Raw genomic sequence first — 26,069 nt, forward strand, 5'->3', positions numbered from 1 at the left:
TTACTACTAATGATGCCAATTAATTTAAAAATTCAGAATACTAGAATTAATACACTGAGAATCTTCTGAACCTTAGCTGCCCAGTATATTAGTAATGGGATTTTTAAAGATCTCTCAACATAGCAGAAATCCATAAAGCACTCATTCAAATGAGACTTGAAAGACACAGACAATGCCAGCATATTTTCTTGGATAACTATCATTTGGTCCCTTAAATATAAAGCATTAGCAATTTTCATTCTCTAAATTTCAAGATGATCCTTTTGCTGTTTGGGTTTTGGCCTGTCTGCAATGTACTGCTTTCTATTAGACCTAAATAAGAGATTCCCTTCTGAATAGACTTCAGTGTACTGAATGAAACCAATTCTACTTGTAAAACGTCACTGGAATGCTATTTTTCATCAACATTTCATACCATAACCAAACAAAGTCAACAGCTGGCTTTTCACTAAAGTGATTATTTCTTTATTATCGGAGTCTGAATATTCAAAATTAACTCTATCTCTTGCTCTAGAGTCCCTCCAAATTAAATTTTTGTTTCCAAGACACTTTTGTTTACTTTAGTAAAGGGGTCAGGGGAGGAGAGGTTTGGAAATAAAGGAAAGTCGAAAAGAAAGAAATGTTACTTCTAAAATCTTTTCTTTTATTTGTTCTAGGTAAAAATGAAAAGATACTTTAACAGCTGCACAGCTTATCATGTCAGTTTCCCAGTAATCAGCTATAAAGCCATAGCCAATTCTCTGATTCCAAATATATATATATATATATATATATATATATATGTATATAAATTCATACTGTTACAGTCTATCTAGAATCATATTGTCCATACTCATTAATACAGAATGAGAACATCTGTGAATATAATTACCTATGACATGAATAATACTTCATTTTTTGTAAAATAAAAACTTCCTAATAGGAAAAAAATCTGTTCTCTTTTCAATTTGAGATATTCATCATAAACTCAGAATTGAAAATCAAACTTTGATTGATATAATACCTTAAATTTCTGACTGATTTAATAGTTATAATCTTATGTTGATATAGTTCTTTTCAACTAACAGCTTTCTATAGTGGTTATATTGAGTACTGAACAGAGATTCATAGTATAACTTCTATCTTCTCCTGGAAGAGTAGCCTCAGTCAATGTAGCTATGTTCAAGGTGGTCAATATTGATAGGGAAATGGAAGATGTTATATAACTGTCATTTCTTTCTAAATAATGGGTTAGCCTCAGAAAGACTATGTCTATTTCTAGGTCTCACCGGTCAGTGGATTCACTACCAAGGCATTTGAAATTTTACTCCTATTTCCTAAAGTACCATACCGAAAACAATTTCCAGATCTCTGAAGACATGGTATTAAAAGCTGAATGGCAAGGCAACAAGTATGTATTAGGCGTTAGTTGGTGCAGTCAGTGCACATAGTCAGGGACCTTAGATATGATCATTTAATTTATGTCTCTCATTTTACAAATGAAGAGACTGAGGCCCAAAGAAGAACAGTGACTTCCTCAAGATCATTAGATGCAAGGCAATACCTTGTTTTTCTAAATTATAACCTATGTGTTTCATATCTCTATATATGTATATACATACATAAAATACATATATATAATCATCTTTCATGGGTCAGTAGCTAAGAATCACATAAGTTCTGAGACAAAGTAAAAATGTTAATTTAACTATTGATAGATAGTTTTAATATGTGATCTTTACCTAGTAACCAATAAGTTGATATATAACTGGAAGAACTAAATTACATCCATATTGATACTTTCACTACAAATTATACTGTCAATATTTTTCACCAATCTGTTTCTTTCCTTATAATTTAAAATGTATTGCTTTTTTTGTTTGTTTCACACAATCCTTTTATCTGTAGATGATCAAACCCATAGATTTTGTCTCTAATAATGCCTTCTATTTGTCTGATCAATAGAAATGTTGCTTCATTTCAATCCTGGGACAAACACATTATTCCATTTTCTTCCATTAAAAAAAGAGTATTTTCATTTAACTTTGCCTTTGTTTAGATTGCCTTTTTCTAATAATTCTTTTGAAAGAAATACATTTTTTATTCTCAATATTTCTGCCATTAGATCACAGGTAACATGGAAGCTCTGGTGTTTGGAATACTTGCTGCCAAATTCTATCTGTGATCCATAATAGCTGTAATACCACAGACAAGTCCTTTAATACCTTCAAGTGGCAGACCATTCTTTGACATTATAAATTATATATGAGTTACTATTCTTCATTGGCAGAGGATGTTCCTCATCTGGAGTTCTCCATGTTGAGGAAGTTATAGGCTGGAACACTTGTCCCCTCAAAAAACCCACCTTAAATCTAATAAACCCACTCTAAACAAATATGAATAATAATATATCTTTGGTTTACACTGTTAAGTCTTTTTTGGGGGGGGGGATTACTCTGATCCCACCCTTTTTCCATATCTTGGTTTCCCTACTTTTTTTTTTTCTTTGCTTCTCTGAAGTACCATACTGAAACTCTGAGTAAACTTGGCCAATATAATTCATTTAGGATATTCACATAATTGGTAACTGGTATAGTTTGGGATGTTGGAAGATTTGTTTATAAGCTTTTTAAAATCTGATTGTTTTCCAAACTTCTATCTCTTATCTTAAAGTTTCATTATTCCTTTGGCTATATAGGTAAGTCTAGATTTGTGACCCATGTTTCTTAATTTTTATATATAGTATATCTCAATATCTCTGATTACCCACTTTCCTCATTGACAAGTCACTTGTGATACTGATTCATGCTCATTGGCTAGTGCTTTCTTTCTTTGTTCTGGTAGCTTACAGTATATTCTCATTATTGTTTAGATGTTGAACCATAATCTGTTGAATACTGTCAAATCTTAGAATCATTTATTTAGGGTTAAAAGGGAACTAAGAAGTCTGGTCTGAACCCCTCATTTTATACTTGAAAAAAGTGTGGTCCAAAGATGTTAAATAGTTTATCCAAGATTACAAAGGTACTAAGAACCATAGGATTATAGATTTCAAGTTGGAAAAGTCCTTAGAGGCCACTGAATCCAATTATCTGGTTTTATAGATGAAAAAAAAAATGAGGCAAGTAGAGGTTAAGTGCCTACATAGGATTTGAACTCAGTTTTTAAGTCCAGTGCCCTACCCACTACTTCTGAATTGAAATATAGTACGCTGTAAGATGTTGCCTCTATATGTTAGGCACTAAGCGAATATTTCCTAATTGGGTTTCTGTAAAGCCTATCTCACCTTTTTTAGCACCCCCAATTCCTACCAGCTATGAAAGGATTTCTTTGGATATTTCCTGGAATGTGGTATTCAAATTCTTTTGTTTTTCTTTAAATTTCTGGGATATCAGCAATCCTGAGATTTTGTTGTGATCTATATACCATATCTGTCACTTGATAATATGATTTTGCCAATACTTTGTCTAATTCAGTGATTTTTTTGTGATAGTATTTATTCCAGTTGATCTCTGATATCTAGAATTACATTTTCTGCTTTGTTGGTGGTTGACTCAATTAATTCTCTCAGGTTTTCTATTATTTTCTTCATGCCTCATTTTCTTATCTTATTCTACCTTATCTTGAGTATTGTTTAATTCCAGCTGGATTTATTCATATGTATATATTTTTTTAACTTCAATATCTTTTATTTGATCATGTGGTTTTCTTTCTAGTGTTAATTCCTGATTAATCTACTTCAATTATGTCTCCTTTTGGCTTATTTTTATTTATTTATTTTCTTGAGGTGGTTTTTTTTCCTGCTTTGCGGTATATGAGGAACTTGGATTCTTCTAAACCTCACACTCTGCCATCTTGATTTGATAACCTTCATTATAAGTGAAACCGTAAAGGAGTTGTAGCCACATGGAAGACAGACAAACTCATAGGTTATTCTCAGAAAGGCAGAAAAAAAAGGAATTGGCGGAGTTGGTATTATTGTGTGTGGGAAGGCAATTAAAAACATAATTTTATAGGAATTATGGCTACCTACTGAAGAAGGAAATAGATTAATATGAAAATAAGGGGGATAAATAAGTTGATAATGTTTATAAAGTACAAAACAAGATTTTCTAAACCAAGTCAGCTTATACCTGTTTCAATACCAAGATGGTACAAAGGAAGATCAGTAGAGACAGTATGAAAAAAAAACCCACAGAATTTTAAATAAAGAAATGAATGAGGGAGAATACAGGCTTGGAAGCTAGTGAGACATCGAACATTTGATACCAAGAATATTTTTTAATGTAATAAACATTTTTATTTATAGTTTTGGGTTCCAATTTTTATCTCTTCCCTCCCACCTCCCTGAGGTAGCAAGCAGTCAGATATGGGTTATACATGTATGATTATGTAAAACATTGCCATCTTTGTCATTAATTACAAGAAAACTTGATTAAAAGAAAATAAAATGAAAGAAAGTGAAAAATAGCATGCTTCAGTCTGTTCTGTCAATATTAGTTCTTCCATCAATACTTTTTTAAAAAAAGAAAGCCAGAAAGTTCTGGAAATGGTGGGTGAACATCACCAAAATATGTCACAATGAAAATAGAAAATTACTGGCTTCTAACCTAACCATCATTTCAGAATCAGTCATTTTTAGGTAGTCATACTATCTAGTGACGACGGTAAATGTCAAAATTAACACCAGATTAGAAGAAAAATGAAAGCTGAGAAGATACATTTTATTATAGTAGTTAAATCTATAAACATTGGTTTGCTCAAGGTCACACAGGTGACAGCAGAAGAACAAGTCTTCCAACTTTGGTCTTCTGACCCCAAATCTAATGCTCTTTCTACAACACCACATGGTTAATGGAACCAGCTACTTAAAACCATATTGCTTTCATCAGAGTAGTGCAGAGTAAATATTGATCTTCCACAGTCCCATTGAACTGAAACACACTAGCCAAATGAGAGATCTCTTGTTTCATGGACTCATATATACACCTGGGTGACTTTTCATCCTAAGTTTTGATGGATTTTCTTCTGTACAAGGCAGTTTTTTCCTCAAAGTTGGTGTCTGTAGTATAATACCATAGAAGTCTTGGCTTGAAAATCCTAGGGGTAATGCTAGTTCCTTTGGTAAATGACATTATCTTTTCTTTTTTTTTTTCTTTTTTTTTTTTTTTTTGGCAGGGCAATGGGGCTTAAGTGACTTGCCCAAGGTCACACAGCTAGTAAGTGTCAAGTGTCTGAGGCTGGGTTTGAACTCAGGAACCCCTGAATCCAGGGCCGGTGCTTTATCCACTGCGCCACCTAGCCGCCCCTTGACATTATCTTTTAACAAAGGTTCTTAACCTGAGATGTGTAAACTTTTTTTTTTAAATGAGGCAATTGGGGTTAAGTGACTTGCCCAGGGTCACACAGCTAGTAAGTGTTACGTGTCTGAGGCTGGATTTGAACTCAGGTCCTCCTGACTCCAGGGCCAGTGCTCTATACACTGCGCCACCTAGCTGCCCCATGTGTAAACTTTTTTTTTTTTTTGGTGAGGCATTTGGGGTTAAGTGACTTGCCTAGGGTCACACAGCTAATAACTGTTAAGTGTCTGAGGCTGGATTTGAACTCAGGTCCTCCTGAATCCACGGCCAGTGCTCTATCCACTGCACCACCTAGCTGCCCCGATGTGTAAACTTTTAAAAGATATTTTGATAGTTATTTCAATAGTTTATTTCCTTTGCAATGCTATGTAATTTATTTACTACATGTTAAAACATTATTTTGAAACATGCTTCACCAGACTACCAAAAGATGTCCATAACACAAAAAAAAGTCAAAAACGCCTGTATTCTAACCTATTCTTCTTTTTTTGTTTTTATATTTAAAGAGGCATTTCTTGAATACCTACTGGCTTATTGCCATATGCTGGGGAATGCATGTCTGAGAAAAAGACGAGAGGATGAGATAGAGGGCTTTCCTATCATTTATGAAGCTCTCTAAATGCTCCTCTTCACAGATGACATCATCCTGATAAAATCTACTCCCTGAACACTGCTAAGCTTCTTTAATAAAGTCCAGTCATTCAAATGAAATTAACCAAATCACCCACAACAAAAAACCAAAGTGGATGAAAAGTGAATATTTCTGTTCTATTGATCTCAGTCTGGTTTGATAAGGCCTTGTAAGAGCAATTTTACTGTGGCAATGCAGGCTTCTCTATTTATTTACAAGTTAGCCATGTGTCCAAACTGAGTTCCTTGTAAGACTACTTTACTGTTGCTACATAATCCCTAGAGCATGACAAGTAGAGGTTTAAGGATGAATAGTCAGACTTAATGGCCAATTTGTTTTTTTCTCTGTTGGCTTGTGTCACTGCTGCAATTTGATTTTTAATGTAGTGTTTTGTGTGTTTAATGTTGCCTTTTTGAGAAATGAAAACAACAACCTAGGATGCTTAAGTAGCTCTGACCCAGAGGAAACTTGTACATTTACTAAGAGGGGAACAAAAACAAACCTTATAGAAACACTTACAAAACCTAATTGGAAAGGAAAGGTTTACATGCTTTTAAGAAATTCAGTGAGAGCAGATTTTATTCATTTACACATTCTTGGTGGCTTGAAAATTCCAAACCAAAATCAATGGAGACAAATGCTCATGAAAGTATAAAAATGAATAACCTTGAGCAGGAAGGGAAATTCTCCTGTCTGTGTGCATATGGGTGCTTTATCAAAGCCCAGTGAACAGCAAAAGCTGAGATACTGCTTTGAGGTGACAAAACATATTTTAACAACATTTTTTAATATATAAAATAGAGTGTTGTTAAGTAAATATAATGAAATCAACTTAAAATACAATTTTATCTCTCAATATCCCTTTAAATACAAAAAGAAGGGGAAAAAAGAATGATGGAAGGTTATAAGATAAAGTTATTTACCAAAGAAACTGGAATGACTCCTAGCATGCTCAAGCCAAGAATTCTTCTTTATGCTGTCATTGACTGTTCTCATTTATGATTTTTATTTTTGTAGGATTTCCACCCCCCCAATCTTCCCATGAACTATAACTCTTGCACTACAAATAAGGAATTCTAATTGCAAAATTATATCTTACTCGGAAACCATTTTCTACCCTTTTGCTATATAAACTCTGAAGAGATGAATGCTTCCACAAACAGAATGAATAAAACTCCAATTCTCTATGGTGACAAATGCAGGAACTGGCAGGCTTTATCTATAAGGAGTTCAACAGCTACACAAAAGCTATCATGCTTAAATAATGGTGTTCTCAAATTGGGCTAAATATGCTTTTAAGAATTTTATTTTGATCAGTTATTTCAGGTAACACTTGTAGATAATATAACAGAGCTTTGAATTACATAGCAGCTATGGAAAATCTAAAAGGAAAAAATTAGGCCAGGCCTTTATTAAATTTTAAAGTATGCCTTTGCTATACTCTTGTAAAGAGCCAAATAGGGTATTCAAATCTCTGGAGATCACCAGTATAATTTCTTTATCATGTTCCATTTAAATTTTAATTATGCAGTCTACAACGGGAAGAATCTGAGTACTCTAAATAGGTCACACCACGAGCAACCTAACAGCATTCTAAAGTTTTCCTTGTGACAATCCTTTCTTCACTATGCTGCTTGCTACACATGCCAGAAATACTGTATAAACAAAAGCATTTAACCCAGACGCTACAGGCCTGTGTGTGTATAAGGGGGAAAAGTATTTTGGATTAGGTGATTGAAGATAGTGAACGTCACGTTCTGGAAATGATAAGACGATGAACATTTATAAACATTCTACTGCTGCTTATCATTTGGATGCATTAAAGTAATATACAAAGAAGCATCCATATATAAGAATTTTATTTATTTTTAGAAAAATCAACAGCATCTGACGTTTACTTACCAAATTAAAAAAATAAATCTAAACTACCAACTCTCCCTCATCTGATGATACATATAAAGATCTTTGTAAACCTTTAAGCACCCTATGAATGCTAGTCATAATAACATTCTGTCCTTTAATTTCTATCAGCATGTAACTTATTTAGTTTCCTGATGATGCATTTTTGTCTTAGATTTGGTCCCTGAAAAAGATAATTTTGGAAAAAGAAACCAGGAGAAAGTTATCTTTAAATATACAATTTTACTTTAGTTGAACAACAAATGCTAATCATAGACTGAAAAATAAAATAGTATCCTTGAAGGAGTCAAAATATAGGGCAAACATCTGAAAAAGAAACTATACCCTGTTTTTCTCACGTAGCTAGTGATAGAATCAGAATTTGAAAAATCAGTATAAACAAAATGACTTTCCTGGTTCTGCAAAGATAAAACTCATATCCAAGGACTGTTTCATTAGATAAACTTGAATATTAAGTATATTTAAACCAAAAGTAGTAAAAAAAAAAAAAAGGTCAACCCACATTCTCTCCCCCCAAAACTCTTAAAATTGACAAAGAAGGGTTCAATTTTTCTAACGCCTACTCCCTTTTGGTCATTTACCATTCCACTCCAAAAAAAAAATAATATAAAAGGTAAATATCATATAACCTATAATTTTAGAAAGATTCTTGCATAACATGAAAAGGAAGACCATTTTTTTCCTCATGTAAGGGTAACTGGCATATCTAAACAGGTTGCATATATATGAATAGTACATATAATTTAAGGTTAATATATTTTTAAATAGAAAAAAATTCTTCAAAAAGAAGAAAATACTTGCTTTTTTCCCCAAGTGATCATTCATATAGATTTAAAGGAGGCCTAGTTTTCACCTATAAACTAAACATGCCTCCACTAAATGAATAATATATTCAGAGTCTGTTGACTGCATAGACATGATCATTTCCCCAAATGGATATTCTAAATGCTGGGTTGATGTTGTCATGGAAATAAAAAGACAAATTGTCATCTTCATCAATCAAACAAAAAGCATTTATTAAGAGCCTACTGGCTGTTTTGGTCCCAAGAAGCATAATGGAACCAAAACAAAAGTGAGAATTCCTGCCTGAAGAAAGCTTAGATTCTCTTTGAGGAAGCAACAGACACATTTCTTTTAAAAGTAAAATAAGTAAATGGATGTACAAATACATACATGCAAAGTAAATGTAAGGCAATTTCCTGAGGAGGGGAGGCATTAGAGGTTGACAAAATAAAGAAGGTGGGGGGGCAGCTAGGTGGAGCAGTGGATAAAGCACTGGCCCTGGATTCAGAAGGACCTGAGTTCAAATCCAACCTCAGACACTTGACACTTACTAGCTGTGTGACCTTGGGCAAGTCACTTAACCCTCATTGCCCAACCCCCCCAAAAAAAATAAAAAGAAAAAGAGAAAAGAAAGAACTTGGCTTCTTAAACTGAGCTTTGAAGGAAGTTAGGGATTATAAGAGGTGGAGATCAAGAGAGAAGGCATTATAGGACCAGGAGGGTGCATGTTCAAAGTCATGTAGGTCAGGGATGAAATGTTATGTAGGAACAGCAAACAAGCCTGTTTAGCTAGAATATATTAAACCTATAAAGGTAGGCTGGATGGAACCAGAATGTGAAGGGCTTTAAAAGCCACCCAGAGGACTTTATATTTTATCTTTAAGACAAAAGGGAGCCATGGGAGGTTTTTGAGCATGGCAACCGTCACTGTCAGACCTGTGCTTTAGGAATATCACTTTGGTCTCTGTGTGGTAAATTGTTTTTTTGTTTGTTTTTTTTTTTTGGTGAGGCAATGGGGGTTAAGTGACTTGCCATGGGTCACACAGCTAGTAAGTGTTAAGTGTCTGAGGACTGATTTGAACTCAGGTCCTCCTGAATCCAGGGCCGGTGCTCTAATCACTGTGCTACCTAGCTGCCCCTCTGTGTGGTAAATTAAGTGACGAGGGCGAGATCTGAGGAAGGGAGACCAATTAGGCAATTGTGCTGATCCAGACAAGAGGGGAATGAAGGTTTGAACTAGGGTTTTGACTATGTGAATGGAGAGAAGGTGATCGATGTGAAAAGATGCTATGGTAAGAGAAATGATAAAATATGGCAAATGATTAGAGATCTTGGACCAGATGGAGAAAGAAATCAAGATAACTTTGAGGTTGCAGTATCATGATTATCTCAACAAAACAAAAACAAGGAAAATCAGGAAGATGGATAGATTTGGGGGGAAATGAGCTGTATTTGGGATATATTGAATTTCAAGTGCCTCTTATAGGAGATGCAGTTTTAAATATTCAATGAGAGTTTGTGGTGTGGGAGTAGGGAATGGAATGGGGCTGGATACAAAGATCTGTGAGCCATCTCCCAGTAGGAGGTCGTAAGGTCATTGAGAAAGAGAGGACATAGAGAAAAGGGAAAAGATGTCCCAGGTCAGAATCTTTGGAGGTTAATTTAGGAGGTTAAACATTGATGATAATTCAGTCATGGAGACTGAACAGGAGCAATAAAACAGGTAGGAGGAAAACCAAGAAAGTACAGTATTGGGGGGGGGGGGAGGGAGATCCAAGGACAGAGGATGGTGAACAGTAGCACCATTGGTAAACTTCAGAGAGATAAAGAAAAGTGGAAAACTAAGAAAAGCCATTTGTAATTTGATGAGAGTGGTTTTAGTTAAGCAGTGAAGTTGTTCAGGAGTTTGGGAAGCAAGAGGAGGGAAGAATACAGTCAGTGTTGGAAGGGTTATAAAAAGATATTCATACTAATGTACTGCTGGTGGAGTTGTGAATAGGTCCGACCATTCTGGAGAGCAATTTGAAATTATGTGAAAAAAGTGACTAAAATTCCTATACCCTTAGAATCAGGAATTCCACCCCTTGGCATATATGTCCAAAGAAATCAATGATAAAAAAGAAAAAGTCAATATATCTAAAAATATTTATAGCAGCTTTCTTTTTGGTAGTAGAAAAGAACTGCTAACAAAGTAGATGGGGAATGACTAGACAAGTTGTGTTGTAAGTACTCGAATAGAATATTCCCTTGCTATAAGAAATGATGAATACAGAAAAACATGGGAAAATAGAATTGGCAAAGCAATATGCTCAATGGCTACCTTAATAGAAATAGTAAAAATAACAATGACAAGGGGCAGCTAAGTGGTGCAGTGGATAGAGCACTGGCCCTGGAGTCAGCAGGACCAGAATTCAAATTTGTCCTCAGACACTTGATACTTACTAGCTGTGTGACCCTGGGCAAGTCACTTAACCCAATTACCTCACCCAAATAAATAAATAAATAAACAAACAAACAAACAAATAAATAAAATAATGACAAAAGAATTAAAACTGAATGTTGCGAAATTATAACGAACAATTGTGCCCCCCCCCAAAAAGATATGAGAGGGTAGAATTACATTCTTTACCACATAAACCATTTCTATTTTTATCAAGTGAGATACCTGTAAAACATTCAACCTGGTGTGTGGCCTGCAGTATTGGTATCTTTTGTCTAATATATTTGTGTGCATTTGTGTGTATGTATGCGTGTGTGTGTGCATGTGTGTGTATGTATAATTACATATACATATTTCTTAATATAGCTTTCCTTCTCCCCTTCCAATATAGCCACCTCACAAAAAATAATAAGAGAAAAAAGTAAGTAAAATTATTTGAAATTACCTGAAGAAAGTGACTAAAATGTCCATATCTTTTGACCCAGGAATTCTATTGCTAAATATCTATCTATCTATCTCTATGTCCCTAAGGAGGTCAATGATAAAAAAGGGAAGGCCCAATATACATCAAATACCCCTACTTCTTTGCAGAGGAGGGTTTCTATGGCTAGGAAACATATGAATACAATGCCAGACTTTATGATATGTTTCATTATGAAGCTGGCAAGAGGTTGAGCAAGATAAAGTGTACAAATGCATAGCTAAATGATCTTAAGGACTGGCAAGATGGCCCATTGGATAGAGTCCTGACACTGGAGTCAGGAAGACCTGAGTTCAAATCTAGCCTCAGACACTTACTAGCTCTGTGATCCTGGGCAAGTCACTTACTCTGTTTGCCTTAATCTACTGGAAAAGGAAATGGCAAACCACTCTATCATAGTTGCCAAAGAAACTCCAGGGGACGGTGTGGTCTGTGGGGTCATAAAAATCCAGACAAGACTGACTGAATAACAAAAACTGATCTTAATTAATTCATCTCATATCATGATCCAGATGAACTACACCAGGGACTAACGAAATGGTAGATGTGATTGACTGAGATGAAAAGGAGGGGCAGCTAGGTGGCACAGTGGATAAAGCACCGGCCCTGAATTCAGGAGGACCTGAGTTCAAATCTGGCCTCAGATACTTGACACTTACTAGCTGTGTGACTCTGGGCAAGTCACTTAACCCTCATTGCTCTGCAAAAAAAAAAAAAAAGAAAAGAAAAGAAAAAGAAAGGGAAATGGAGAAGCACCATAAGAATGGAGAAGGGCTATTGTTCTGATTTTCTGAAAAAGGAAAGAAAAAGCAGGGAACTTAATCTATAAACTATAGGACTGTGGGCTTGCCTTTGGTTCCTTGTGAAATTCTAGAATATGTTAGGATGATTGGTGAATAGCTAGAAAAGGAAGCAGTGATAATGAAAATCTACTATGGCTCTATCAATAACAGATCATGTCAGACCTATCTTACTTCCCTTTTTTAAACAGGGGTATAAATCAATGGAAAGCAAGAGATAGTTTGCCTAGATTTTAGCAAAGCCTTTGACTGTCTTTCATATTATTCTTATGGGATGGGGGTGGGGGAGGGCTAGCTGATAGTACAATTAGGAAAATACAGAGTTGATTGAACCAGCTGGACCCAAAGAATAATCATTAATGATTTGAGGCCTACTTTGAAGGAGGTCTCCAATGGAGTGTCCTCAAGAGTCTGTGCCTCGTCCTGTGCTGTTTAAAATATTTTCAAAGACTTGAATAAAGACATACGTGGCATGCTTAGGAAATATTCGGGTGACAGAAAATTGGAAAGGAGTGCTAACCAACTGGATGACAAAAGCAGGATCAAAAAGCTCTTTAAACTAGAACATTAGGCCAAATCAAATAAGATGAAATTTAATAGGAATAAACGTAAAGTCTTGGGATCAAAAAAATCCATTTCACAAGTATGATACAGGAGAGCATGACTAGAGAAAAGTCTATCTGAAATATGTATGTAGGTTTTGGTGGACAGCAAATTCAATATGAATCATTGCTAGCAAAATCTTAGGCTTCATTGAGATGCATAGTATATAGGACTAGGGAAGTAAGAGAACCTCTCTCTTTTTTCTTTGTCTCTGTCTCTATATCAAAATATACAATCTCCTTCTTCTAAAATCTTTATAGATTTTTCCTAGCAGACCACATGTATTAGAAAAACAAAAGGGGCAGCTAGATGGCGCAGTAGATAGAGCACTGGCCCTGGATTCAGGAGGACCTGAGTTCAGATCCAGCCTCGGACACTTGACACTTACTAGCTGTGTGACCCTAGGCAAGTCACTTAACCCCAAGTGCCTCACCAAAAAAAAAAAAAAATACATTTGGGGCAGTTAGGTGGCGCAGTGGATAAAGCACCAGCCCTGGATTCAGGAGTACCTGTGTTCAAATTTGACCTCCGACACTTGACACTTACTAGCTGTGTGACCCTGGGCAAGTCACTTAACCCTCATTGCCTAGCCAAAAAAAAAAAAAGTCTTTTTTTTTCTTACGAGTCAATATTGTTCACACGTATGTATGTACGTATGTGGTATCATACATAGTAAAAAGAGACTTCTAGCTAAAACTAAGAACCCAAATTGATTCATAAACAAATTAAAATCATCTCAGAATTGATGAAACTTTTGTTTTAATTCATAATTGTTGCTCAGAAGATGAGAAAAGATAAAGAGGAAGTCACAGTAAAGAAAAGGAATGAAAAAATGTCCTTTAGATGCCAGCCTATAGTGTACTTATACTACTTGGAGCTTAAATGAGATTCTTAGATAATATAATTTCAACACTGTCCTGAAAAATTCCATATGAAGTATGAGTAAATGTAGCTTGTCTAGCTCTTGCTTCGACGTCTCAGAGAAATGTAGAGAACTTGGGATCATCCAGAGGAGAGGACTACAAATGACATTAAATTTAGAGGGGGAAAAAAAAAGAACCTATAAGAAGTTATTACACACAAAAAATTTATGAACTCTTTCTGAGCAAAGAAAGCAGAACCAAGGGAACAATATATACAATGGCTACAATAATGTGAACAAAAATGGAGCTAAAAATGGAAGATAGACTTAGATTAAATGAAAAGAACAATTTTGATCTGGGAGGAAAGAAGAAGAAATCTCTTTAATCTCCCTTGGTAGAAAGGGAGATTATGACTGCAGAATGTTGGAGAAGTGATAAGATGTATTCCTGTCTGCACTGGTTTAGCCAAGTTATTTTGCTTTGTTATTTATGAGGAAGGGTTTTAATGAAGGGAGAATATTGGGAAATGGTTGTGGTATAAAAAACAAATAAAACTTTTTCTTTGTCATTAGTGTAAAGTTTACTTTGTTCAGAAAGGAGAAGGAAAGGAGTCTACCATTTTTTCCTATTCTATGGAGGGTTATTATAAAAAAAAAATGAAAGAGTAGCAGAAAATTTACCCAAACTCCCTTAAGATGAATAGCATTGAATGTAATGAAGAACTTTATTAAAGATTGTACAACTGCAGCATGGATTTTCAAGAGACTTGGAAGGGCATTGTGGTACAAAGAATACACTGAGCTTGGAGGCAGGAGAGCACTGACATTGATTTCAACCTCTGTTACTTACCAATAATGTGACCAGGGTGTGGTGGGGGTGGGGCATGTAAACTAGAACCTCAGTGTTCTCTTCTCTAAAATGCACATGACAATTCCTAGCAAATACCTACCTCATAGAATTATCATAAAAGTGCTTTGCAAATCTTAATGCACTATACAAATGTAGGATATTATGAATAGAATAGACTCTCCTTGCTTGGCTATCATTATGAAGTCTCATTCATTATCGGGATTAAGCAGACAAATCACTCCACCAGTGAAGAATGGCCATGCACCACCACCACGGATAGGATCCAGAAAGAGCTATCAACCTGTCAATCCTTTCAGCGACATGACTCAGTGGATAGAGTACTGGCCCTGAAGTTAGGAGGACCTGCGTTCAAATCTAATCTCAGACACTTAGTAGCTGTGTTACTGTGGGCAAGTCACTTAACCTCTGATGCCTCAGTTTCTGCAACTGTAGAATGGGAACGATGATGGCACCTAACTTCACAGAGTTTTGTGAGGATCAAATGAGATACTATTTGTAAAGTGCTTAGCATAGTGCTGGCACATGGTAAATGCTATATATATGGTTATTCCTTCCATTTTCCTTCCCTAACAATTTGATCTGGAGATAGCAGAATTTCCTTTTTAAATTTCTGAAGTCTAAGGATTTCTTTCATGGTTTCCCTTCCTCCCCCAACCCTTTCCTTTCCTTGCTCCTAAATAAACTACCACCTTATTCTAACTACTTTTTGTGTGCAAGAGGGTGTAATTCTTTAAAGAGGAATTCCTAAGAACCCCAACTCCCACCAACCCGTACCCCATTTCCCACCATCACATGAAGAAATTGCTTTCATCATCAAAAACAGGAAATACGTGTTCAGAAAACTACTAACATCACTTCCCAAAACATTAGTGAACTCAGCACACACAAACTTTACCCACGTAAATGTATATATACTTATATACACACATATATGTATCTGTCTTTATATAATTTTCTTTTAAAAATCAGCAATTCTCATTTATTTAAGTATTGATATGCAGATAGATGTGTTCCTAAGTAGGTGGCTAGAAAGCAAAATCACTTATATTGCATTATATTTTGCTACTGACACCCATTATAAAATGAAAAATGTGTTCTGCAGAAGAAGAAAAAAATCAAGGCTATCGGGCACTGGAGGGTTTGATCAGAGAAGAAACATTGACAGAAGAGAGAGGAGAAAACAAAGGAAGAAATACATGCAACAGTAATGAGTTTTATTTGTTTTTAAAGCTAATCCTGATCCTCTCCATTGCCTCTATTTCTTCTCCTATCACCACCTGGTTTGAGAGAGAGAGTGTGTGTGTGTGTGTGTGTGTGTGTGTGTGCGCGTGCGCGCACGCGCATGTTTTTTTTGTCTTTGTTTTTTGGGGGTTTTTGGTGGGGCAATGAGGGTTAAGTGACTTGCTCAGGGTCCACCTGGTTTTGCTGTTAAATTGTAGTAGAAGAATCATAAGTGGTAACGGTCTTCTTGTCATGTCTTTGCCTGAGGAAGATAGCCAGTCAGAAGGAGCCTTTTACTACTGCCATTGATTATATTTTGTTGATTTCAAATCTCCTAATAATTTATTGTTGTTGTTCAGTCGTTTTTCAGTCATTCCTGACTCTATGTGACCCCATTTGGAGTTGTTTGCCTTTTCCTTCTCCAGCTCAGTTTACAGATGAGGAAACTGAGGACAATGGGGTTAAGTGACTTATCCAGGGTCACACAGCTACACAGCTAGTATGTGTCTGGGGACAGATTTGAAGATGAGTCTTCCTGACCCTAGCCCTAGCAATCTATCTACTATGCCACTTAGTTGCCCTTTCCTAATCATTAAGACCAAGTAAATTAAATCCTTGATATCTAAATTCTAGATGGGATTATCATATAATGAAGTACACACATAAAATATCATAAAACAAGGTAGTCAAACAAACCAAGTAGTTCAGATTTCTGTGCTTAAAAGAAAACAAAAGAAAACAAGAAACAAATACAAAAGACACTTCACTAGATCCTTCCATCTCTCTAAACTATCCTACCATTACTCTTTCTTTTCTCAGCTAGACTCCTCAAAAAGGTGATTGTTTATATTTATGGCTTCTGTTCTTTTTTCCTCTCATTCCTTTCCCTATTTGATTCTGGTCTTTGAATATGTCACTCTACCAAAATCACCCTCTTCAGAGTATCTGATGATCCCTTAATTGTCAAATCTGATGGTCTTCCCTTTCTTGACCCATCTGTTGCATCTGAGACCTGTTGACTACCCTTTCTTTCTGAATACTCTGGGTTTTTGTGATTTTCCTCTCTCCTAGTTTGATATTGCTTTCTCCTGTCTGACTGCTCCTTTTCCATATCCTCTGATAGAGCTCATCATCCACAGCACTGCTCATAATGGGATGTTTCCCATTGTTTTGCCCTGGTTCCACTCTGATTCTCCTGCTTCACTCTCTTTTTTTTTGTTTGTTTGTTTTTGGTTTTGTTTTTGTGGGGCAATGAGGGTTAAGTGACTTGCCCAGGGTCACACAGCTAGTGTCAAGTGTCTGAGGCTGGATTTGAACTCAGGTCCTCCTGAATCCAGGGCCGGGGCTTTATCCACTGTGCCACCTAGCTGCCCCCTGCTTCACTCTCTTTTGATAATTTCATTAGCTCCCATGGCTTTAGCCTATTAAGGTTTAACCATGATCTCTAGGGAGATGACTCCCAGTCTACATTTCCAGCTCCCATGTTCCCCATGGGCTTTTCATCCTTCATCACCAATTGCCTACTGGACATTTCAAACCAGATGTCCTGGAAATAGCCTACACTCAATATGTCAAATTGATCTCTTTTGTTTACCCTGCATGTACCCCTCTTCTAAACTTCCCTATTTCTATAAGAGACACCACTATCTTTCTAATATTTTAATTTGTGATCTTGACATAGGGCAGCTAAGTGCCAGAGTGGATAGACTGCCAGGTCTGGAGTCAGGAAGACTCATCTTTGGGAGCTCAAATCTGGCCTCAGACACTTCCTAGCTGTGTGACCTGAGGCAAATCGTTTAACCCAGTTTGCTCAGTTCCTCGTTGTGAGGGAAAAATCAATCCTCTTCTCAATAATCCTCAGGAACTCAGCAGCAATGTGACAAAGGCTCTTTTATTTCCTTCTTGTGAGGAGGCACCCTAGTGTAGCTAATGGGTGCCCAGAATGGAGGCTCCCAGGCCCCATTTTATCCCACTGGGGGGAATAGACCCCCTAGCACGAATAGACCCTCCCCTTTTTCATCACTAATCGATTACTCAGGGGTTACAATCTACCAGCAAAGACTAGCTAATCAGAACGCAGTATTCCCAACCCTAATTATTGGCCTAATTGAGACCAGTTGGACCTAACTGAGACCATCTCAGGCTCCTAGAACCATGTGATTTTGTTTGGTGGACGGGGAAGAAAGGATCTGAGACCTTTGTCCTACAAGCAGGTCAGGAGAGGTATGATTGTGATATCCTCATTGAGAGGAGACAACTACCTATTTTCTCACACTCATCTATAAAATAAGCTGCAGAAGGAAATGGCAAACCGCTCCAGTATCTTTGCCAAGAAATAGGGTGATGAAGACTGAAACAACTGAACAACAAAATCTGGACATAATTCTGGATTCCTCCCTTTCTCTCACCCTACACATCCAATCAGCTGCCAAATATTATTTCTAGATTTACAACATACATCTCTTGCATCCAATTCCTCCTCTTTATTCATACAGCTATTATTTTGGTTCACTAAAGTGATATTCTCTAAACATAGGTCCAATCATGTCAAACCCTGTACTAATAAAATCCAATGGCTTCCTATTTTCAGGAGCAAATATCAAAAGCTCTTTTTGACATTCAAAGTCCTTGATAAACTAGCCCCCTCCTAGCTTTCCAGTCTTTTTTTCACCCTAGTCTCCAATACATACTCTTCAATCGAGTGTTAATGGCTGTTCCACGAACACATCTTTCAGTTTTGAGCAATCTCTCTGGCTGTTGCCTATGCTTGGAATGCTCTCCCTTTGTACCTTCAAAGAGTACTTCTCTCCCTTTAAGATGCTGTATCTCACACTATCTTCTGAATGAAGCCTTCTCTGATCCCCAAATGCTAGTGTCCTCCCTCCCAAACTACCTCATATTTAACTACTTAGTGCATGTGTATATGCATACTGAATATATTTATTAATTGTATGTGTGTATGTACATATGTATGTATATATATATATATATATATATATATATATATATAGAGAGAGAGAGAGAGAGAGAGAGAGAGAGAGAGAGAGAGAGAGAGAATTTTTCTCCCCTATCAGAATGGAAACTTACTGTGATTTGAAATTGTTTTATTCTTTGTATTACAACCCCAATGCCTAGCAGAGTGCTTGACACATAGTAGGCTTGTAGTAAATGCTTATTTATTGATTGATTAGAAACTTTAGTATTTATAATAATTCCTTGACTTTCTTGAAGCACTATTGTTGAGTTATAGTGAGTGATATTAAAATGGAATAATCAAAATTTACATTGATCTGAACTTCAGGCATTCCTTTACCTGACTATAAAAAATATGGCTTTGATTCTGGTTAGGCATCATTTATACTAACACCTCCCCCAATTATCCTAATTAACCATTGTTTCCATTCCATTTAGATAAATGGAGTTTCATACCAATTGAATTAAAACATCTTTTCCTAAACAGAAGAGAATATTATCAGGCGTTGAAAGCAATCTTGCAATGCATGCTTTAATGTAAACACATAGAAAAAGCTGAATTGGCCTTTGCTACAAGCAGAATGAACACAAGGGGTGATCTAGACAATGGGAAATAATCACTTTTCACAGTTAGCTAAATGGAATGATAACTCCCATTTCTGATGACTTCCAGAGTAAGAGAATAGCACAGAGTACTCCATGCAGCCAGTTTAAACATTTGTTTTAATCTAGACAAGATCATTGGCTTTAATATTTATAATACAATTACAATGCTTAGTGCATGTTGCTCATATAATCTAATTTTTTTCTGGTGACATATTATCACTAGGCTTTAATTTCGGCGATGGCAAGAATTCAAAAACACATTTAGGTTATCATTAGCAATGAAAAACAAACCTGGAGCTTGCTGAAGCACCTCATGTGCATATCTCATTTCAGCTTCAAAGTCTTTTTTTTTTTTTACTACCAAGACAAACTAAGCTGTTCCATGATTTGCACATTTTTACAGTATATTATCAACTGGTGGCCAGCTAGGTTAAATTAATGCCATGAAAGGCAATTAAAGTTGAAATACTCTACCCCTGTGCAATATTTATGAATGGCCTTTCACAAAATTTCAAGACAGTCATAGCCAATGAAAACTAACCCATAAAGCTGCTATAAAATGCCACTATCTTTCTTGCTACATATCATTAGGAAGCAGTTGCCTGAACTGTGATTTTTCCATTTCTTGGATGCCAGAGGTAAGTACTCTTTTTATGACTAAAAGAATAAAAAGATCTAAGTGTCATGTATCACTAATCATTAGCCAACCAACAAACAAATTAACTTCAGGTGCTTGGTTCTAAATAGTGCCAAGGCATTCCAGGGCTCAATTACAGATAGCAAATGACAGGCTGGAGAAATCTGAAGGAGACTTGGAATAGAACAACTGATTTGCATTCTACAAGGTGGTGCAAATGAAACCATTATCAAAAGAAATATTGTTGGATGCCAAGAGAGATATTATTTATCATCAAATAATTCAATTGCTTTTCTATTAGTGTGAAGCAGGGAAATACTAGTAAATGAAGATACCCCAAACCATCCCCTGAGGAGGGCAGTTGAATATCTTGGGTTGCTTTTAAGCATAAATAAGAAATAACTGTTATATTATTCTTCACATCTTTTAAGCTATGCATTGAAAGGACAGCAGTTACAACAAAGATATTTCTGTGGGAACATTATATATTTTCAAGATGATTCAACATCGATATATCAAATAATGCTCACAAAAATAAGTACATCATTACCAAAATACCTTCCACCAAAGCCAACAAAATAGCCCATGGTCCTTTGAGTATTAAATGGACTATAATGAATCTGAGTTGCTACTTGATATTCATCATATAATGTCACTTAATAGAATTCAGGGTATCACACCAGACTTTTCAGACATCTGAGTAATTTTCATCTGCATGATTACAGCACGGTGTATATCCTATCTGGCAGCATGTAGGTGGTCTGATCCTTAGCTGGTCTGTAAAAGTTTGGAAGTCATTCCCCATTTCGTTATTTCAAGATTAACTTATCCACCCAAAACATGGCTAGATACACAATTTTCTCTTTCACTGTAAATTAAGGTATGCTTGGGTCTTCACAGTGGAGTTTTTCCCAAGTTAGAAGACAAATTCAGAGAGGGCATATAAACCAAACCACATGTACTGTTTTAACCCTAAGAACTAGCACATAGTTAAAATGTTTTTTTTGAAAGTTATCCAAGAAGCCAAGTCTGATAGTATTTTAAATAGTTGGATTGCAGTGAATATTATTTGTCAATTTTAACTTTTCTGTTATAACTAAGATTATCTTTACCTTCTAAAAAACGAATACAATCAAATGTACTTATGTTCCTTAACAGAATGAGATTTGCAGATTCTCCTCATCCTTAATTCTCATAGAGCCTGAGGATTTCTTGCTTTTTACTTATTATTTGGAGCAGCTATTTGGTGCAATGGATAGTGCACTAATCCTGAAGTTGGGAGGGTCTGAGTTCAAATTTCACCTCAGATACTTACTAGCTGTGTGACTCTCACCAATTGCCTTAAACATCCAGGGCCATCTCCAGTAATCCTGATGTATATTGTGCCACTGGACCCAGATGGCTCTGGAGGAAAGAGTGAGGTTGGTGACTTTGCACAGCTCTCCCTCACTTAAATCTAATTCACTGCAAGTCATGACATCACCCCGATGTTATGGTCCTCTTGTAGAATGAAGGACAAACAACAACAATTTATTACTAGCATTTGGTTCGTTTATTCACTGGACAAATAACTTATGTGCTTGTGATGTTCAAGGGGCTGTGTTAACCTACTTCAAAACATTTTCATTTTTCTGATCAAACTGAGGGCAGGGGACATGTCAGTGATGTTGATGTGCTTCTCAATAGCTAGCATAGTGTTTTGCACACTTAGATAAATGTTTGTTGAATAATTTACTGAATTATAAAATTCTATATTCTGGTTTTATTTTTTAATTTTATTGAGATATTTTATTTTTATATCACCTCCATTTCTTTTTCATTTAATTTTTTGTTATACTGAAATTAATAAACAAATAAATACAAATATTTCCATAAACAGAAAAAGACGATTGTATATGAAATTATGAATCTCATTATGTACAACTTCTTATTTTAAAGTATATACTTAATTCAACATTTTAGTTCCAAACTTGTCTTTCTTGTTTGTATTGCCTTCTGAACTTTCTTCTGATCTTTTCCATCCATTTAAAAAAATGCTTCATTGTACTAATTTCTTTTTTTTTTTGAATCATTAACCTAATTCCTGTCTCTTCATTTCTCCACTCTCTCCCTCCCTCCAGCTATGCCCCCATTTATAACAAATTACCACAGTCAAGCAAAGCAATCCACACATTGGTCATGTCTAAAATGTATATCTCATTGACTTCTAGTCTACCACATCTTTCCTGAGATGAGAAACAAACATCAAGGGTCCTCTTGGAGTTATGATTGGTTATTTCATTGATCATAGTTTTAAGTCTTTCAAAGTTGTTTTTCTTAACCCTGTTGTAGTCATTATATAAATTGTGTTCCTGACTCCTCTCATCTCACTCCGCAGCAGTTCATACAAGTCCTCACATGTTTCTCTGAATTTGTCCCTTTTGGAATTTCTTAACAGCTCTATAATATTCTATTGTATGCACGTATGCACCATAACTTATTTAGCCATTTCTCAGTGGATGGCCACTTTCTTAGTCTTTATTTCTTTGCCACCATACAAACTGCTGCTATGAATATTTTTGTACATATCAATCTTTTCCCTATGTTTTAAAATTTATCTGGGATATAAACCTATCAGTGGTATCACTGGGTCAAAGAGCATGTGGAGTTCAAATCCCTTTTCAAAAGCCCTTTATTGATTTTGATTTTTTTGTTTTTGTTTCATGGTCAGAAAAGGTATATTTAATGTTTCTATTTTCCTCTACTTGTTTCTAAGGGTTTTATGCCATAGCTAATGATCATGTTAATTTTAGCTGTTGCTTGCCAGAAACTTTGACTGTTTCTACTGCTTTTTATTTTAGTTCCCCTGGACCATAAACATTCTGCTTCAGTTCTTCATTTTAACTCTCTTTGGATCATTTTATCTCCCTGGGCTTCCTAAGACTATATTTTGATAATACATGCTGCCATACCTTGGTAGAAAGTTTCCTCACCTGGGATCTCCCTATCCCAATGTAATTACTGGTACAGTCCCTATCCTTATCTTTTCTCATAAACAAAATAGTTTTGGATTCTGCCTACTAATAAATATCTTCTGCTATCTCTTTCATTTTATGGGTGAATTTATTTATTCACATTCACAATTATGATTGTTAATTATAATTCCTCCCTATTGTATCATCTTGTACTTTTTCCTCTTTTTGACCTTACCCCCATAAAAGAAGAGGGTGATATAAAAGAAAGAATGTATTCATATCAGTGATCTGTAATTGGAGTGATGTTTCTACTCCACTGCCCTCCTCTACATGTAACTGGAAAATAATGAAATACTTTTATGGAAAAAAAGTACTTGTGTATTTTCACCCATTAGAATGTAAATATTTCATGATCTTTTAACACCTCCAAATTGCTCAGATACATCGACCTTTTTATGTTTCTCTAGACTCCATTGTTCATAATAAAAAGTTTCTACCCAGCTCTGGTCTTTCCATCAAGAATGCTTGAAAGTCCTCTACAACATTAAAAATTTATTTCTGGGGCAGCTAGGTGGCGCAGTGGATAGAGCATTGGCCCTGAATTCAGGAGGACCTGAGTTCAAATCCGGCCTCAGACACTTAACACTTACTAGCTGTGTGACCTTGGACAAGTCACTTAACCCCAACTGCCTCACCAAAAAAAAAAAATCATTTCCCCCATAGGATTATATTCAGTTTTTCAGTGTAAGTTATTCTTAGTTGTAAGCCTTTCAATTTTGCTTTTTGGAACGTCATATTCCAAGATTTTGTTTTCATTAAGTAGTTGCTACTAAATCTTGTAAGACACTGAGTTTGTTTCCTTGGAACTTGAATTCTAATGGCTGCTTGCTTATATTTTTTTCCCCTTTGACCTGGAAACTTTGGATATTGGCTATGACATTCCTTGGAGTTACTATTTTGGAGTTTCTTTAAGGAAATTACTGGTAGATTCACTTAGCCTTTGGGTTCCAGTAAGTCTTGATTGTTTTCATTTATGATTTCTTGAAATATAGCACCCAAACTTTTTTTTGTTAGTGTTCAGAGTCCAGTGATTCTGAGATGATCTCTTTTTGAATGGTTTTCTAGGACAGTTTTTTTTTTTGATAGTAAATTACTTGTATTTTCTCTTTTTATTAACTTTTGATTTTGTTCTAATTTTTGTTTTTGTTTCATGGGACCCTTGATTTCTGTTTAGTCTCTTCTAGTTTTCATAAAGTCTGTGACTTTGGTAAGAATTGCTGCCTCCTGTTATATTTATTCTCTTTCAACTTCTGTCCTTCAGAGCTCCTACTTCATATAAAATTCCATTAAATTTTTTTGCTTCATTTTCTTTTTTAAAAGTTAAATTCAATTGAATTTTATTTTCAGGTATGCATTCTCTCCCTTCCACCTCTCCATCTTTTCCCCACTCCTATTGAGAAAGCAAGAAAAACAAACCCCATCACAAATATGAATAATCAAATAAAACACATTGCCACATTGGCCATGTCCTTCCCCCAGAATGCCTCAGTCTGTACTCTGAATCCAAAACCTATTTATTTGGAGGTGGATTCTTGCTTCTCTTCTTCCAGGTATTTTTATAGCCCTTGTGACCAAACCATTTTTTTTTGTCTGAAAATCTTCTTTTTGTTTCTGAATAGTTATTTTCTTCTGGGTCTCCCTTGGGTATCTTTTGATCCATGCTATTTCTTGATATCTTCTTCTGTTTACTCACATCTCTAACATCAGTTACTGATTTGAGTTTTTGTACCAGTGCCAGGTTCTACCATCTTCTGCACTCTTGGATAGAGTAGTCAGGCCGTTTGGACTCCTGCCTCTAGCCTCCAACTGCATTGATATATCTATGTTTAGAGTGCTGGCAAGATTCAATGCTCTGTGGTCAGATGTCCCTAGTCTGGGTACTGCTACAGCATAACTGCTATGCTCCTGTCTCCTGATCCTCCCTGATACAGATTCAAGATCCTGTCCCCATCTAGGTCCTCCTCAGTAAAGGTACTGCTATCAGCTTTTTGCAAGGTTTCTATTGGCTTCTCTGGGGGGGATACTCTTTCAAGATACAGTTTCTAGCTAACTTTTTAATACAATCCTGGGCTGGATGAATAAGCTTATTGATATTTCTCTTTAGATTTCCTGATCATTAATCGATCAGGCGCTTTTCAAAAAATTATTGTTATGGTCTAAGTGGGAGCCCCGGGGTTCCCCTATGGCCTTTCACATTGTCATTTTAACCAGAAGTCTCTAAATTCTTTTTAATCAATGTCAAATTACAGTTTAGATCCTATTGATATATCTTATTTAGTACATATTAAAAATTCACTTTTTTTTCTGATGACACAATACTATTAGGTATTGATTTCACCTATGGCAAAAAGTCAATAATAGTCAGTGTATCACTGGAACTATATTACATATTCCTTAGGGAGATAGCCAACATTCTTTCCTAACTCTACAAATACTTGAGCATGGTAGCAATAATGTAGAAGCAATAAGAAATAAAGACTCAGTGGTTTATAGATTATTGATTTTAGAATATGTAACATAATAAAATATAGTATTCTGTAATATAATAAATAATTCCTTGATTTTTGTGAACAATAAAATTCATATATATATATTAACAACTACATGGCATTAGCATAAAAATCAGGTGATTAGTTATTATAAACCACACTTGGGCTCGTAGGAAGAAAGATTTAAAGGTGAAAAGGGACCTTAAAAATAATCTAGTTCATCTTTCTCGTTTTACCTCTGAGGAAGCTGAAATAATCAGAAAGATTATGACGACAAGTGTATTGTGGAGAAAAAGAAGTTCAAATAGAGTGACTTGAGTAAACTGTTAATTTATGTTTATAATATGTATACTGTATGCATTCACATTAAACCAAATTGTGAATATTTTCATTTTTTCA

The 26,069-nt window shown here is 35.6% G+C and overlaps 1 protein-coding gene across 5 annotated transcripts in view; it reads right to left on the minus strand.

Annotated features, from left to right (window-relative positions):
• Positions 1-26,069, minus strand: part of CELF2 (CUGBP Elav-like family member 2) — a 1,044,777-nt gene that overhangs the window by 475,200 nt on the left and 543,508 nt on the right. The gene's annotated exons all lie outside the window — the stretch shown is intronic.

The sequence above is a fragment of the Dromiciops gliroides genome, chromosome 5 (genome assembly GCF_019393635.1).
Source record: "Dromiciops gliroides isolate mDroGli1 chromosome 5, mDroGli1.pri, whole genome shotgun sequence".
NCBI lineage: Eukaryota > Metazoa > Chordata > Mammalia > Microbiotheria > Microbiotheriidae > Dromiciops > Dromiciops gliroides.